Genomic DNA, 18027 nt, shown 5'->3' with positions numbered 1-18027 from the left:
CCTTTCGTGAAAGGTCGGCCGTATAGGGTTCCACCCTACATCAGTTAATAGGACGTGGGGTATTATTATTTTTAGGCTAGACGTGGGACAGTTGAGTAGGTTCTAGGGAAAAGTACTGGGAGAAAACTCAGTCTACATCGAAAAATAAAGTGGGAGAAAATTCAGATATAGGATTAATGAAAACGAAAAATAAAGGAAGTGGCAAGGTCTATAAAATGGTTGGACGAATGACAGGTTTAACGAAACCTTATGTTGTTTCTATTATATACATATATGTGTAATAAAATAGGATATAAATATAGGTTCAGTTTTGCATTCTTATAGAAAACATAGGTTTAGTTTTGCATTCTTATAGAAAAATAGAACTGAGTTGTGTGTCGTCTTGAAAAACAACATAACTTGGGCTACTGATGTTATAGACAAGCTAGGTTGGGAGGCCCATAGGCCGCTTGATACCTGCTGGATCCAAAAAATGTTGAAACATGTCGTGGGCTGCCCATGTTAAACAACAAAACCTAGGCCATGGACCTGGTGGGCCCGGGACTGTCAGCCTCTCGACGAACAGTTGTCTCCCGATTCCTCTTGTTTTGTTGACCATGTTAGGAACGACAGACGGCAGCGCCGCGGCAAGAGCACCAAGGCGGAGGACAACGTCGAGACCTCGGACCGAATGAACCGGAGCGGGAGAAGACGCGAGCGGAGGGGAGTACGAGGGTTGACCTGTTCGGGTGCAGGGTGGGCCGGTGGAGCTGCTGCCGCCAGACAATGTGTGGGAGTAGAGGGATGGCTAGCTGCTATATAGGAAGAGGACGAAAGATTGAACAAAATGAAGAACTACAAATAGATAGGTGGTTGGTCCCATATGTCTGTGTACGAGACCTGCTGGGTCCACCTGAGAAGGGGAATATGTTGGCAGGAAGGAGATTCAAAGCACGGCAGCGAGTGAACTAGTTTTTTTTAAACGGACAAGTGAACTAGTTACATACATAAGCAAATAGCCACTAAAAAAGCAAACTGGTTAATGTGTTCTTAAAAGAAATATTTCTGACAAAACAGATAATTACGACACATAGCCTAATGCATGAAACACTCAGATGATAAAGGTGCTTATAAACAGATAAAGTACAACATCTAGACCTTCCTGGCACGCTTGATCATGATGCTGCGGCTGTCCGTGTACTCGTTGGTCATGGGAAGCAGACACGCCCTCATGTCCAAGATCCGCCTGTACATGTCGTAGCATGCGTATGCATCCTTGGCCGCGTAGGTTACGTAGGCTAGATTCAGAGGTACCTCCCACGTGTTCAGGTCCTTGGTATCGTTGTCTTCTTTCATGTTGGCGTATCAGGGGTCGATGATGGTCTCGGCGAGGTCAACCACTGAGGCCTTCTCCTGCCCGTTGCCGATGATCTTGTATTGCTTCTGGATGTCAACAAGCTTGTTGCACTAGATGGCCAAATCGTCGCGTTCTTCCTTCTCTCCACCGTAGCGAAGGTGCAGTCGACGCTGCCGATGAAACTGGCGAATGCTCCAGAACCTCTGATGGCCCTATAGCAGTGGTAGACGAGAACCTCGTCCCGCACACATACCTGGGCGACAGCGATCCGCTGGTCCCTGTCAGGAGACGAATGGATGGGCACAAGGTCTAAGTCCTGCAACCTTGTGCTTTCTCATCCTGTAGGTACCGCTTGAACTCGGCGAGGCAGAGCTTCACTGAGTCCGGATCATTGGTGTACATCACATTCAACTTGGTGCAGCCATAGTACTGAACGGCGAACTCAAAGGGGAACTCCTTGCAGAAGTCCATATCCAGTAGGCTCACCCCTCGGATCGCCACTGGAGTCTCTTCAAGTGAACGAGTGGGTAGGCGGCGGCACCAGTTCGTTTTTCAGCTCTTGGGGAACTGGATTCAACAGTAAACTGAGTGTGTACATGCGACAATAGTTACTACCCATCCCTCGCCTGCTGCACGCCCGCAGAAGATGCACCCTCGGTGCATTCAAACGCCTCCATTAAGAAACCTACTCCGGCCACACGTCGGTTCACGAGCGGGTCTATATTGGCACTTTCACACAGATAATACTACCAAGTTTGAACTGTTTGTTATGGTTGTTGTCCTCTACATAATCATGCCGTGTTTCTCAGCTTGCAAGATTCAGAACCAACAAATAAGATCCAAATAATAAGTACAACAAAGATGCCTACACATCTCATTGATTCCCAGCTTGCAAAATTCATAACCAACAAATAAGACTCAAATCATAAGTACAACAAATATGCCCACACATCTCATTGATTCCTAGCTTGCAAGATTCAGAACCAACCCATTAGAGCCTTTTGATAAAGTGAATATCGGGATTAAATCCATCTTGGCTAGCCGTGTCATACAACCGAAGAACTTGGCGAAGGCTCTTGACCGTCACAACATCTGTAGTTGAGTATTACTGTTTGCACAACACAAATAAGAAGAGACTGATTACTACAATTGTGGCACTCCTTGAACTCAACTTGCAGCTCCACTCGGACGAGGCCTGCCTGGACTTCCATGATTCAATTCATGCGCCTTTTTCTGCAGTTCACCTGAAATGAAGCAAAGATTGCCTCATTCAGCTAGCAAGAAGTACTTGCTCTCATTAGCTGGCAGGTTCTTTAGTAGTTGCACAAAAATTGAGGAACATTAAGGTTGGCTGTCCTGCTCATGTAAGGTGCAACTATAATTTGCTAATCCTTTTGTGCAGTCCCACTAAAATAAAGTGCCATTGTGGTGATAGTGACGGATCATCTTGCAAAGGCTAATAAAATGCTGCACGAGATTACCAGCAGAATTTGATGGAAATATTGGAAACTCCAATCACCATTTTGTGCAGTTCCACCAAAATTGAGAGATGTTGCCCACGTGACATTTTAGTTGAACTGCACAAGACACTCATTCCAAAAAAGAGTGTTTTGTGCAGTTCACCAAAAGGTCACAATAGCAACAAGGTGAAATGGATATCCCTATATGCACAAAAAGATAGAAAGTAAGCAGTTGCTGGTCAATAAGAATATACAAAACATACACGAAATGAAAAGAAGCATCTTAATTATGTTCATGGCAATCACGCAAGGACAGTAGAAATTTTAAAACGTCGGCAATGCTTCATATTACCGGAAGCATTACGATCAACAATGACATTCGTCAAATATGGGATTACTTTAATGGTGGCATTGCTTGTTTACCAGATACAGTAAATCAACAGCAGCTAAAGAGTTGGTTTAAGGGCATGGGACCGTGGGGACACCAGGACACTCAGCATCGTAAAGGAGCAACTTACTTATCATACTGGGGAAAACAGCAGGAGTACCATTTGTAACACAATTTAATTGCATCATATCACTGGAGGCATTAGATTAACAATAACACTGGTTAGACATGTCCCTAAGGTAACAGTGCGATCACTTCATTTTACATGCGCCCTTACATTAACAACAGCAAAAGGTTGGTATAAGGACATGCGATAGTGGACGCATCAGCATAATGTACCTACAAGGAGGCATAAAGTGGTGATGCCGAGTTTGTTCATGCTCTGTGAGGGCAGCAAATCTAATCCTGGAGACTTTTTACTATGTGAGGGCAGCAAATCTAATCCTGGAGACCTTTTACTATGTGAGGGCAGCAAATCTAATCCTGGAGACCTTTTACTATGTGAGGGCAGCAAATATAATCCTGGAGACCTTTTGCAATGTGAGGGCAACAATTCTAATCCTGGAGACCTTTTACTATGTGAGGGCAGCAAATCTAATCCTGGAGACCTTTTACTATGTGAGCGCAACAATTCTAATCCTGGAGACCTTTTACTATGTGAGGGCAACAAATCTAATCCTGGACATACTCTATTGACTTGTCCACCAGCCGCCACTTTCTATCCTTTTTTCAACCAATAACAGATCTGTTCCTTATCCAGTTTGTACTGCGTTTTCCCATTATTTCCCTTTTCAACCAAGAGACCGGTTGGGTATCCGGTCTCTACTACTTTCACCATATTATTTCCTCTTTGAATCAAGTCCTGGATTCATGCTACAACTTTCCCCCCTTTCTTTGTTGTTTGAACCAAGTCCTAGATTCGAATGCATGAAGTAGCTTTACCTCTGATAATACTAAAAATTTAGGTGGCTTTGGAAGAGCTGATGGGAGTAGAAAAAGATGCACATGCAGACACGTGGGGAGCTGGGTCAGTAGACCAAGGCTGCTTTCGAAGAACTTATACCTGAGGGTCGTGGGGATGTTGGTGGTGGCAGGTCGGATCTACGCACAATACGGCATGGAGGAAGAAGGGTCGGAGGACCTCTCGAGCCGGCACTGTGTCGGAGAGAACGGCACGGGCACAGGATCGGGCCCCTCCGGCAGCTGTGGGTTTCCTCCCTCGCCGGTGATGACCGCGTGAACGATGCACCTAGTCCTCTACACACACCAGCCGAAGGGATCCGGCCGGATCTGTGACCAGCGGTGAGCAAAGAGAAAATGTCACTACCGCTGTCTTGTTTAGATTTGGAGAGGATGAGAGAATAAAGAGAGCAACCCTAGTAAAGCAAGCGCTCAGGCGCCGGCGTACATATATAGTGGAGTGATTATCTGTTTCTCTCCACAACAAGCGTTTCAATTTGTGTACATGGCATTAAAAAAAGAAACACTATTTAAGGTGAGTAACTGTACGACTCCTACTTACTACTACTACTACCTCCGTCCTGGTTTATAGGTCACCTTTGTAGTTCGTGCCAAATTTTGAACAAATATTTAGCTAACAAAATGTTAATGCATGTCAACAAAAATTATATCGTTGGATTCGTATTTCAACATAGTTATCAATGATATAATTTTTGGTAACATGCATGAATGTTTTGTTAGAGCAATCTATAGTCAAAATTTGACACAATATATAATGGGGACCAATAAACTAGGACGGAGGTAGTAGTAGTAGTAGTATTGTTCACTTGTGCTCCCCGGCGCTCCATTCATTGACCAACCCCACGGGTGAATAAACATACAGTACTAGTATTTATATAGAACGAACAAGCTCGAACTATTTTCGCGTAGTTAAAAGTTGAGGGCGGGACTTTTCCCGGGCAGTACGCGCGGCAGTTTTCGCGTAGGCAGTTTGACAGAGAGGTGAGGAGGGTGAGGGAGTAGTGGATTCAACTTACTTACTGCTAGAAAGGTCGGGCTGTCCGATTTGACAGTGCGTTACTGCTAGAAAGACTTGTGATATGACTACTCACTATAGTCATGAATTAGTGGCGGTACGACCGGGGTGATGCCCCCTTCCGTTCCGCACTCTAATCTGGTGCATGACACGTCGACCCGGATGCTGGCTCTCCCACATGTCGGCGAAGTACGTAGGAGGAGTGCGAACCACGCCAGAGGAGTGCGAACCACGGTAGCCCAGTGAATCAGAAGTAGAAAACAATGTGCTGATATGGCCATAAAAAACAATGTGCTACGGTCCAGACTGTAGCATGTATAGTACTACTCCTCTTTGTTTGGATCCCTGAGTTAGAGCTAGTTTAGGTTGAAATAGCCTTAAATTATCCAAACAGGAGGGGTTAGTTTGAGCTAGTTTGCTCTAACCCAGCTAAAAAAACTAGGGACTAGGGACTTTTTAGTTGGGACTAGAAAAAGTCCTAGGACTTATGAACCAAACAGGGCCTCAAGCACCTATGGAGGCAACTGCCGCTCACGTCTATCGTGTGTCAGGAGACGTTCCCGTCGACAACGAGGTGCCTATGGCGCCTATTGTGCACCGCGACCAAGGCGGAGAGGAAAACGAGAGAACTACGTATTTATTTACGGTGTAGATTCACTCATTTTGCTCCATATGTACTCCATCTCGGTGTAGTCTAGTCACTTGTTGAAATCTCTAGAAAGGCAAATACTCCTTTCTGGTTTACAGGGCTATACTAGCAAGTAATAGTGGGTCACATAGCAATTTTGTTGCATGCAAGAGCCTGGCTATATGCATGCTCCAAGGTTCGAAACTGCCACGTTCGGGTTCCATTTGGCTCTTCGCCTCTTCGAGAAGACGAACAATGATGTTACTACTACTGCTTCTACAGTATCGAATCCACTGCTGCATGTCCATCCACCGCGAGTGGGAGGGATAGCTTGTTGTAGTACTACTATAAGCAAAAGCATGTCCTCGTCTGCGAGCCACTGCGCGCATGGGCGAGGGAGAAGGCGAGTAGTAAAATCAAGCTTCTCCTCGTTGTACGAGTTGACACGACACATCATAGCACTGGCCCCACATGGTTTCCTCTAAACTTGGCTGAAAGACCCGCAGTGTACAATACTCCATTTGCTGCAACCTCTAACATACCCCACCACAAATTAAAATATATAGTCCTGTCCTCGCCAGATGAGCGTGAAAACTACAATCACCAGGATGACAGGTAGGGCCAGAAGATTATTTAAAAAAAAAGCATGGAGCCGACCCCAACGATTTTAAAGCTTACAGGCACGGTACACGCTATCCTAGACTACTCTACACATGAAACTGCCACAAGAGCGTCCGGGCTGCGCTTGGCTCTTCGCCTCTTCGGGAAGTCGAACAATGATGGAGTACTACTGCAGTGGAGGAGTACTACAGTATGCTTCTGGCCATCTGACACCGATTGAACTGTTGCATGTCCACCGCGTGCGGCAGGGAGAGCATGTAGCGAACGAAAGCTTCTCCTAGTCCTGCCAGCCACCACGCTCATGGGCGAGAGAGGGACGCAGCTTCATTGACTTACTTCTCCTCCCTTTGTGTGTATGACAAGTGGGCCCAACAGGAGGGTGGCCCACCTGTCATGCAGCCAAAGGCAGGTGCTGTTAAGGCGAGAGGGCATTGTAGTAGTCAAACTTCTCGGTCTTGTACGAGTTGACGCGACACATCAAAGCACTGCACTCGATATATTTCAATAATTTGCGTTTATCGATGCATTAATTACAACGCATGCATGCATGTCGTGACTCTCCTTTTGATACTTGCATGTGTTGATTTAATGCACCTTGAAGTAGTATGAATATGTGACGGTAAAGCTTTGTAATAAAGAGAGAGATGGTTGTGCACGAGGAGGGCGGAATTCCGAGGAGGGCGAGATCATGCAGACGGAACATGAACGATGGAGCTCTCTATGGTCTCGATGGACCTCACCTTGCTCCACTGCCCCTTGTGGGGCCACCCCTTGAAGCCTCCAATGTATGAGGTTCGAATACACCTCCTCCGTTTGGCTGATCGAGCAAGGTGTAGGTTTCTTGATTGATGTGTTGTTCGATTGATTTATGCAGTGCAAGGGAGGGCACCTGTCCTGCGCGGACTACCGCGTCGAGCGCCCCGGGAACCAGCGGCAGTGCCAGAAGTGCGAGCGCGGCGGTGGCTTCGACGTGCGGAACACGGCGGTGGACGCCGTCCTCTCCTTGGTGAGGGTGGAGTGCCCGCACGAAGGCTATGGGCTCTACGTCACTTACCACAAGCTCGCCGATCACCAGAGCGTGTGTCCGCTCACGCCCTGCAAATGCCCCATGCCCGTCTGCGGCTACGAAGGCTCGCCGCCGGCGCTCTCCCACCACATCAGCACTGTACATCCCATGCCCGTGCACAGGATCCAGTACGGCAAGGTGCTCCAGCTGCAAGTGCCACTGTTGGAGCCACGGCTCTTGCTGTTGCGGAGGAGGACGGCTGCGCGTTTTTCTTGGTCGGCGGCGTGCTCGACATCGGCGCGCCTATCGCCATGTCGGTCGTCTGCATTAGAGCGGGGTCGTCCCCACTTCCACACGACGTAGCCAAGCTCTGGGCGAACGGCCCGCCGGGGGAGCCCAAAGGCAGGACCGACGCCGTCAAGGTGGAAATGGAGGTGACAAGCAGCAAGGATCCCGGCGATGTCGCCGTTCATGAGCTGACCTTCTTCACAGTTCCGCCCAAGCTGCTGGCCGGGGCTAAGCTGGTGTCCCTCCACATTCAGATTGACAAGCTCACGTCCTAAATGATTCTACAATGCCTTCTGTTTATCTTAGTAATATGCTAATATAGGGGTTAGCATGGTCTACTTTAGCTTAAGAGATGGTGGGCTTGGTGGCGATGCAACAATTACTTCGACATCAGATCAGGAGTTAAAGTAATTTCCAATAGTCGAATGGATATTTTGTGTCTGTTGGATATAAAGATGTTGCAGTAACTAGCTATGTTACCACATGCCTCTCTTTCTTGATATGTGTGATGTTACAGTAACTAGCTATGTTACCACATGCCTCTCTTTCTTCATTAATTACATGCCACATCATCTATTTTTCCTAGATAAGTGTGATGTTACCACCTATGTTACTCCCACTGTGGGTAGTCTAAGGCTGGTCATAGTGGTGAGTATATGACACTGCCCACTATGAAGGTACTAGTAACATAGACTAGTAACTAGTCTATGTTACTCTCCACTATGACCAGCCAAAGTCGAGGCGCGGATACCAACGAGGGCCTGGTTGTGTCTATACTTGGACAACTCACCCGACTACATGCGCACCAGGCAGACGAAGCTCGTGTCGTGTTGGTGCCGTGTGCGGCCCGCACATTAACCAAAACCTCGCGCCTCCATCTTAGCCTCCGCGTTTTAAACTTCTCAATCTCAAGGCCAAGGAGCAACGTGAAACCTATGATAGAGCCAATCGGATGGTCGAGAACAATACAATTCGTAGCTACAGATGCGTGTGTGAGAGAGGACGAGTGCGTGCGTGCACCTCTTCTCTTCCTGTATAACGTACTAAACTCAGAGTACAAGTGTATGTGGGTGGCATCGACCTAGGGAGCAGTGATGGTGCATGCGAGAAGTCCCGAGAGATAGGTGTAATGCGTCTGAAAAAAAGACTAGTCTATAGCTCGCCACGAGGCTATTCCTGTCGAACACCAAGCGTAAGATATGTATCCGACGGTGCTAGTTTTTGCATGTACATAGCAGTAGAAAAAGAACTAGTACCATGGCATATGCTACACCACGGCCGAGAACACGTGCCCACGTTACGCAATTCGGGAATAGTGCTGCACTTCGAAACTAGAACCGTCAATAAATTTTGAGCGCGTCTTGTCACATTCCAAATTACTACTACTACCACGCTATATTTAATTGCAAACCTGTTCACACCGATCACAACCTAAACGGTTTCCCACTTAGGAGCGTATTAGTAGTACTCGGTTATAAATACTACTATGCCAAGATGACTGCACATTCCTCCTCAACTCCTCATCAAGTCAACCAAGCCATGGCTAGCGTGAGTTCTGGGTCGAGAGATTTCCACCAGGGAGAGGCAAGCATGGAAGAGAAAGCACGAGAGATGTCCTGCCTCACCGCGAAAGCAGCCGACATGTCCAGCCGTGCAGCAGTAGCAGCACAGAGGTCCCGCCGCGCCGCCGAAGCAGCACGGAGGTCCCGTCGTGCCGCCGAAGCAGCACGGAGGTCCCGCCACGCTGTCGATGTAGCAGACTAGTCCGGCCATGCCGCGGAAGCAGTAGAGATGTCCCGCCGCGCCGCCGAAGCAGCACGGAGGTCCCGCCGCACTGCGGCTGCCGGTGTCAAAACCGGCGGATCTCGGGTTGGGGGTCCCGAACTATGTGTCTAAGGTCGATGGTTACAAGAGACAGGGGACATGATGTTTACCCAGGTTCGGGCCCTCTCTATGGAGGTAATACCCTACTTCCTGCTTGATTGATCTTGATAAATATGAGTATTACAAGAGTTGATCTACCATGAGATCGTAATGGCTAAAACCCTAGAAGTCTAGCCTGTATGATTATGATTATCCCTATGGACTAAACCCTCCGGTTTATATAGACACCGGAGGGGACTAGGGTTGTACAAAGTTGGTTACAGAGAAAGAAATCTTCATATCCGAATGCCAAGCTTGCCATTCACGTCAAGGAGAGTCCCATCCGGACACGCGTGAGAGTCTTCGGTCTTGTATCTTCACAGCCCATCAGTCCGGCCCATGTCCAACAGGCCGGACGCCCGACGACCCCTTAGTCCAGGACTCCCTCAGTAGCCCCTGAACCAGGCTTCAATGACGAGGTGTCTGGCACGCAGATTGTCTTCGGCATTGCAAGGCGGGTTACTCCTCCGAATACTCCAAAACAACCTTCGAACACAAAGAACGTGTCCGGCTCCGCAAAACAAGTACCACACACAACCGCAAAGAGTATAATATTTCACGAGTCTAATCTACTGACAACTTTTTGTAGCGTGACACCACATCACCATCCGGTCATCATTTCAAACCGTTTTTCAGCCTGCCGCTTCATATTTCGAGATGCGGTTTTACTGGCACGTCTTGTCAAAGCAGAGATCGTGTCCCCTTATTGCGGGATTCTCATCAATACAGGCGTGGGTAATCCAACTGTGCCGTCTACGCGGCCCTTGGGAAACAGGCGAGTGGGGAGGCGCTTGATATTCGCTGTCTTTATAAAGGGATAAGGATTCACCCCCTTTCACCCACGCCCTCTCTCTCTCTCTCTCTGCCCACCCATTCTCGAGCTCCAGCGCCCAAGTCCTCATCTCCTCCGCCTCAAGAAAGCACTCCGATCATGTCCGGATCCGGAGCGCAGGGCAAGTGGATGGTCTCCTCCGTCAAGGAGAAAGACATCACCCAGCTCCGGGAGGCCGGATATTTGGCCAAGGAGGTCGCCCACCAGCTTCCGACCGAGGGACAGATCGTCCCTACCCCGGAGCCCCACGAGAGGGTAGTGTTCATCCCCCACTTCGTCCGCGGGCTGGGATTTCCACTCCACCCATTTGTCAGCGGACTTATGTTCTACTATGGGGTGGATTTCCACGATCTGGCCCCCAACTCCTTCCTCAACATCTCGGCATTTATTGTCGTGAGCGAGGCCTTCCTCCACATCTCACCCCACTTCGGATTGTGGCTGAAGATCTTCCATGTGAAGCCGAAGGTGGTGGACGGCCAACACGCAGAGTGCGGAGGCGCCATGGTGGGAAAGATGCCCAACGTCGTATGGCCCAAAGGCACTTTCGTGGAGACTGTCAAAGGGTGGCAAAAACAGTGGTTCTATGTCACAGAGCCCCGCGACACCACCTGGGCCGAGCCTCCCGAGTTCAGGTCTGGGGCCCCAATGCGGCTCGCCTCCTGGCTAGAGAAGGGCCTAGACTGGGCCTCGTCGGACGAGCTGACAACGCTGCAGACGCGCATAAAGAGCATGGTCGACAAGAACATCAAGCTTGTTAATGTGATCCAGGTGATGCTCTTTCGCCGGATCCTTCCATGCCAAAGCCGGACCTGCAATTTGTGGGAATTTGATCCGGCCAAGCACCAGACCCTGCAACAATTCTTCGGCGTTACGCACGAAGGTATTTGGAAGGTGCTCTTCAAGGCCGACAAAACATGGCCGAAGGAGACCGAAGACTGTGGGTACAACCTGACCCACCCCGCCAGTCTGGTGAGTTTTCCCATGTTTTCAAGGTGTATCCTTTACTTACATACTCAAGGGGCATGTCTAAGCTTCCCCGTCTTTACTTTTTCAGGGCTGGATGAAGAAGGCGGAGCTGATCAAGAGTCCGGCTCCACTGCCCGAAGACCCAGCAATTCCTCTCTTGACGAAGATGCTGGTTCCGGCACCCTACTAGGCACTGGAGAAGAAGGCCAAGGGGGCCAGAGGTGGCCTCCGTCACAAGGGCACTTCGGACATGACGTCCGAAGACGCCGAGACCTGGTCCTCACCCGCCACCAACGACAAGGAGGAGGAGGAGGAAGAAAGCGACTCCCCCCTGAGGGGGGAAGGAAGAAAAGGGTGGCCTCCATGCGTCTGGAGGCCAAAGCGTCCAAGAGGGGGAGAGCCTCCCTTGCGGACGACACCACGCTGGACACCGACAATAGCTCGGAGTGGCGCCCCAGGGATGAGCCCCCTGCCGGATCGTAAGTATTCGAGGGCTCTATCGTACTCATATGTCTGACTCCTCTATCTCGTAATTCTAATGCGTCGAATCACGTGTTGTAGCCCGTCCGTCAACAGCTCCCAGCGATCCTCATCGAGGGGTTCACTGGATCCAAAGGCTATGGACAATGATTCGCTGCCGACAGCCACCTCTCCCAAGGCCACGGACGACGCCGAGGCGGTGTCCCGAAGGACCTTCACGGGCCAGGGAGAGGCGCAGAGGGCCATTGGGATGGCGCCAAAGGGCAAGACCTCGGCTGTCGGACACCTGGGGGAGCAAGTCCCCCTGGAGACTGGCGATGGGGGCCATATCCGGTGCGGCCCCCAGCCGAATACCGTTCCGGAGACCCATACGGCTCCGGAATCAAGCAGGCAACCTCCTTTGAAAGAAGGAGGTGTACCTATCCCACCGGTGACCTCTGTCCATCCAGAGGCACCGGATACTCTAATGGAAGCGATGCGAGGCGCTTATATCGTGGAAGAACACCGCACCCTCATGGGTACGGTGATTGGAAGGGTTCAGTCCGTTAAGAGCGGACTGACCGAAGCCTGCACCCACCTTCTGACAGGCTTTGAGGTAAGCGACATAATTATGTAAAAAGAAAGTCACAGTATAGACAGTAGCCCCTAAGACTCTGTCCGGTGTTTGGAAAGAATAGCCGAACAGAGGATCAAATAGTTTTCGCAGGAGACTAACCATATATGTCTATGTGAATAAGCAGGCGTCACAGCTGGCCACGACCTCTCATGCTGCCGAAGTCTCCAGACTGAAGCAGAGGCTGGAGCGGGCCGAGGAGGAGCTCGGCCAAGCAAGGAAACAACTGGAGGAGAAGCAAGGTATGTAATGACCTACTATATATCAGAAAGGATTGATGATTTATGTTGACTATAGTGTCATGGTATTTGTAGGAGCGGTGACCAAGGTAGAGACCCTCAAGAAGGCGCTGGCCGAGGCCGAGGAAAGAGCGGCCAAGGAGCAAGCTGCCCGTGAGAAACATGAGGCCAGGGTTGATGAGATCCAGCTGGAGCTCCAGGAGGCCGTCAGGAAATGCGAGTCCATGGAGCGCAACATTGCGGACCAAAAGACTGAACTCGCCAAGGTTCGCCAAAGCGCAGAAGATGCCCAAGTTGAAGCCCAGGGTGCTCTCCAGGAGATCCAAGAGGCCAAGAAGATCGTGGCAAGTAAGGCCTTCATTATCTATAGCAAATATGTGAAGAAGAGGTATCTCTTACTAACGCGGATTTGGAGTTCTCTAGGAGCGTTTGCGGATTTGCCGCGCAGTGTAGCCGATGCTGTAGAGTTCTTCCGAGACGAAGAGGGAGCTCGACAGAGAAGCTGTTCTGGTCGCAATACCTTGCGCCAGAACATCCGATGCCCCTTAGCGACCAGCTAAAACAGCTGGTCGAACTGCATAGGGTGGCCGAACTAGCCATGAAGGATTTAATAATCCGGCTGTGGCCTGCCGAAGCTATATCCAGCAGCTACTTCGGGCTCGTGAAGCGGCTTGTCAATGCCTGCCCCCGGCTTGACGTCATCAGCCGAACAGAGGATCAAATAGTTTTCGCAGGAGACTAACCATATATGTCTATTTGAATAATCAGGCGTCGTTGCTGGCCGCGACCTCTCATGCTGCCGAAGTCTCCAGACTGAAGCAGAGGTTGGAGTGGGCCGAGGAGGAGCTCGGCCAAGCAAGGAAACAGCTGGAGGAGAAGCAAGGTATGTAATGACCTGTTGTATATCATAAAGGATTGATGATTTATGTTGACTATAGTGTCATGGTATTTGTAGGAGCGGCAACCGAGGTAGAGACCCTCAATAAGGCGCTGGCCGAGGCCGAGGAAAGAGCGGCCAAGGAGCAAGCTGCCCGTGAGAAACACGAGGCCAGGGTTGATGAGATCCAGCTGGAGCTCCAGGAGGCTGTCGAATGTGGGGTTCTGGCAAAACCCTTCAGGTTCGAACTCTGGGGTGCGCGCGAAGTTCTTTCCCTCCTACCGATCCACGCCCTAGCTCGCTAAGATCTTGCGGACGAACTCGCAACACAGAAAGACACGAGATTTATACTGGTTCGGGCCACCGTTGTGGTGTAATACCCTACTCGAGTGTGTGGTGGTGGATTGCCTCTTGGGCTGATGAAGAACAGTACAAGGGGAAGAACAGCCTCCTGAGGTTGAGGTGTTCTTATGCTCTGCAGACTTGTGCGGGTGAGATGGCTCTGAATCCGATCCCCTCTCTGTGGTGCCTAGTTCTACTTATATAGGCTCTGGTCCTCTCCCCAAATATTGAGCGGGAAGGGAGCCAACAACGATGGGCAAATTTGAAAGGGGGCAGCTAGTACAAGCTATCCTGACAAAAGCGGTCTTCGCTTGCGAAAAGGGTCTGGCGATGATGTCGTCTTGGGCTCCACGATGACCTCCGTCCTGCTGGTCTTGCTCTCGCTGCACCGATATGGAAACCTTTGCCTGATGCCTCGGTACTACACGCCTGAGCTTGCTTCCTTAGCACCAAAGAGGAAAGAAGGACGCTGCGCGCGCTGGCGCCCGCCTGGTGTTGATCGTCATGGCTCACGTCACAAGAGCCTCGTGAGGTTTGCCCCACCTTGGTATCTCTGCTCCTCGCGAGGTAGCCTGGTGAGGTCGCTCCCGAGGAAGTCTTGCATCGTCCGCCTCGCGAGGCTTGGCCCCTCGCGAGGGTCTTGAATGCTTTGTTGATGAACATGGGCCATACAGGCCTGCTAACGCAGCCACGCCGTGGGCCGCAGGCAGGCAAGTCTGGGGACCCCCGTTCCCAGAACACCGACAGTAGCCCCCGGGCCCAAGGCGCGCTCGGTCTTGGCTTCGAGGCGAAGCCAAAGGTCAAGTACGAAGCGCCGCGGGCCCCAAAAGCCCGCGGCCTTGGTCGTCGCGTGGCGGTTGATTGGACGTGGGCGTCTCGGCTTCCCCACGCTGCCGTTGAATCCGCCTGGCTATGCGGCCCCCGCAGCCTACACAGTTATTCTTCCTTCGCCCAGGCCTGGCTCCTCCAATCTCTCTGCTTCCTCGAGACTCTGCTCCCCCTCCAATCTGATATGCGCCCTGCTTGCCTCATCGCCATGGCGCCAAAACAGGCTGACAAGGGGAAGAAACCTTTGTCTTCGCCAAGTGCGCCTCCGTCCGTCGAGCCTGCGCTCGGTCGTCCCTGGGTGCTCAACGACGAGGCTATGGACAAGGTGCGCCCCATGCTTGCTTCTAGTTTCAACGAGTGGGGAGAGACGGTGGCTTGGCACCCGTCTCGTTCCCGTATTGCTCGGGCGGCCACTGAGGTCCCAATCTTCATAGATGCCCTTTGGGCTGGCCTGATTCCCCCCTTCTCCGCCTTCTTCAATGTGGTGCTTGAGCATTATCAGATCCACATGTTGCATCTCGACCCCCAATCCGTGACTCTTCTCGCCGTCTTCGCCTTCGTGTGCGAAGCCATGGTTGGCATCACCCCTTCTGTGGCCCTCCTTTGCCATTTCTTCTCATTGCATCTGACTGACCCTCGGCAGAGCTCGGGGTGTGTGAGCTTCCAAGCCGTGGCCTCGACAGCGGGTGCGGGGAATGACTTTGAGCTTCCTCCATCCACAAGCGAATTTCGGACACGATGGGTGTTTGTTGACGCCGGCGTGCTCAGCCCCCTGCTCCGTGCTCCACCAGGGCCTGCTGTTCCCAACTCCAGTTGGGGCCACCAGAGGCTCGCGAGCCCCCGTCTCGCCCCCATCTGGCTCAGGCTAAGGAGGTTGAAGGACCACGGCGTGACTGCGCCTATCGTGGTGAAGGAGTTCGTCAAGCGCCGAGTCGCTCCGCTTCAGCGCCATTCCCGCCTGATGTGGGCCTTCCTCAGCAGTCAGGACCACATGAGGTTTCAGGAGGAGGGGCTTCCTCTTACGACGCGGCAAACGGTGCTTACGGTCCTGACGGATGTCCCTTTGCCGGACGACATGCCCAGGAAGAGTTGTCTACTATACCTCTGCGAGAACAAGGCCGAATTTGCCGCGAGCATGCCCTCCTTTGATGAGTGGGGGTTGCGCCCAATCGGCCTGGTGGGGCCCCGCGAGAACCCCGTCAATGTGGTCCCCTTCCTCGCCGCTGGTGCCGAGCTCGCCCCAAGTGAGGGGGCAGGAGGGCAATCTCCGATGGAGGCCGTTGGCCGAAGCGCTGAGGAGCACATGCCGCATGGTGATCCTGGGGCGTCGTCCTCGGGAGCTCGCGATCCCTCCCTTGGGGCGTCGGTTACTGAGGCGACGCAGCATGCGGTTCCCAAGGTCAAAGCCCCCGAAGCCTAGGGAGGCGAGACGGCGCCCGACTGTTCACCGCAGCCGGGCACCCCTGAAGTTGTCCCTCCAAGCTCTTCTTTGGCCCCGCCTCGTGCTAGCTGCCACGTCCAGCGCTTCGGTCGGCTTTGCATGGACTTCGAGAGCTCCGCAAGAGGAAAGGATCCCCGAGCGGCAGCAGCATCTTCGGGCCGTTGAAGCGGCGAAAGTACTTCGCTGTCGACGAGTAAGTACTATACTTTGCGATTGGGTCCCTCGGGATTGCTTTCCTTCCTGACGCTAGCTCTTCAGGACTCCTTCTGCCAAGGCCGTTGGGTCCCTCGTGAAGCAATCCTCGCCTTCCTCGGCACCCTCGTTGGCCTTGTGCACCCCGAGCCTGCATGCCGCTTCCGGAGCCGGGCCGACCGAGGGGGTGCGCTCGCCTTCATGGAGCCTCGAATCTGCAACCTCGTTGCCCTTCCTGCACGGTCTGGCTTGGAGCCTGGCGGCCGTTCCCTGTTCTCCTCCTCTGGTTACGGACAGCAGCTGGTTGGGCTCGGCCTTCTACTCCTCCTCAAGCGGCGGGCCCCGACTGGCTAGGGCCCCCCGCAAGGACTGGCTGGCGCCTGGGGCAGCACCAGCCCCCAGCCCCCTGCCGAGAGGTGGTGCGTCGCTTGATGTCCCGCCTGCAGCCCCCGGGGTGGAGGATGAGGTGAGCCGGGCATTCGAGTCCGAGCGCGGGCGAAGCATCGTTCGCCATGAGCTCTTCCAGGAGGGGATGGGCGCGATGAGCCGACTCGGCGAAGAGCTCGCGGGTGTCGACTCGCGTCTTGAAGCTGAAGGTCTTCGGCGGGTGGAGGAATGGCGTAAGCTGAGAGTGGCCATCAACCTTGTCCGCTATCAGCATGATCTAGGCAATGCGAAGGCCGAGGCGTCCCTCAAGGTTTCTATCACATCCTAGCTAGTTCATGCATTAGAGTGTTGCATCATGTTTACTCTTTCCAGAAACTTGAAATGGGGATGACAGAACCCCCAGCCCCCCCAGGAAACAACTAGGGTTTACTAAAATCTTTTTCAATGAACCTGAAATGCCCTTCTAAAATGTCAATCATTTTTGTCTTGGTCCAGAACCTCTGCAAAAATTGGTTCACATTTTTCTAGGACACATAAGGTCATTGAATTAAATCTATGTACCTTGCATTTGGGCATTTAAATGCTAGTAAATATTTTAAATGCCCAAATAATTCTGGAAATAAGTGTGGGCTGTTGGAAATAATCTAAACAGAGTCACTAATTATTTTCAGGATTTTTTGAAAGTGCCTAACTATTTTAAATAAAGCCACACAGTTACAGAAAAATAGAAAAAACAAAACAGAATAAAGAGAGGGAGAGAATCCTACCTGGCAGCCCACTGGCCGGCCCAGCACTGTGCTGGCCCGTGCCAGCCAGCTGCGTCCCCTCGCCAGAGCAGGCAGAGAGGTGACGCCGGCGTGCGCGACCTCGCCACGTCGCCACCTGCTTGCCGCCCGCGCCTCTAGACACACTGGTCGACCTCCACGTCGCCCCCCTCGACCGCCTGGACACTCCCGCATGCCCCCTGTCTCTCTCCCTCGCCCTCTCCCGCCATGGCCGACGCACCTGCCGCCGCACCGCCGACGTAGCCGCGCTCTCCGTCGTCCTCGCGCCGCGCCACCGTGCCCAGAAGCTCCGCCGCCCTCCTCTCCTTTGAGCAAGCCAAGCCCTGAGCGCTCGCTTGCCCCGAAGCCCCTGCAACGACCTCGCCCGACTCCGCCACCGCCGGAGATCCCCTTCGCCGT

This window comes from Triticum aestivum, chromosome 2D (assembly GCF_018294505.1).
Source record: "Triticum aestivum cultivar Chinese Spring chromosome 2D, IWGSC CS RefSeq v2.1, whole genome shotgun sequence".
Classification (NCBI taxonomy): Eukaryota; Viridiplantae; Streptophyta; class Magnoliopsida; order Poales; family Poaceae; genus Triticum; species Triticum aestivum.
The sequence above is the reverse complement of the archived record's forward strand: the minus strand, read 5'-3'. Positions refer to the sequence as shown.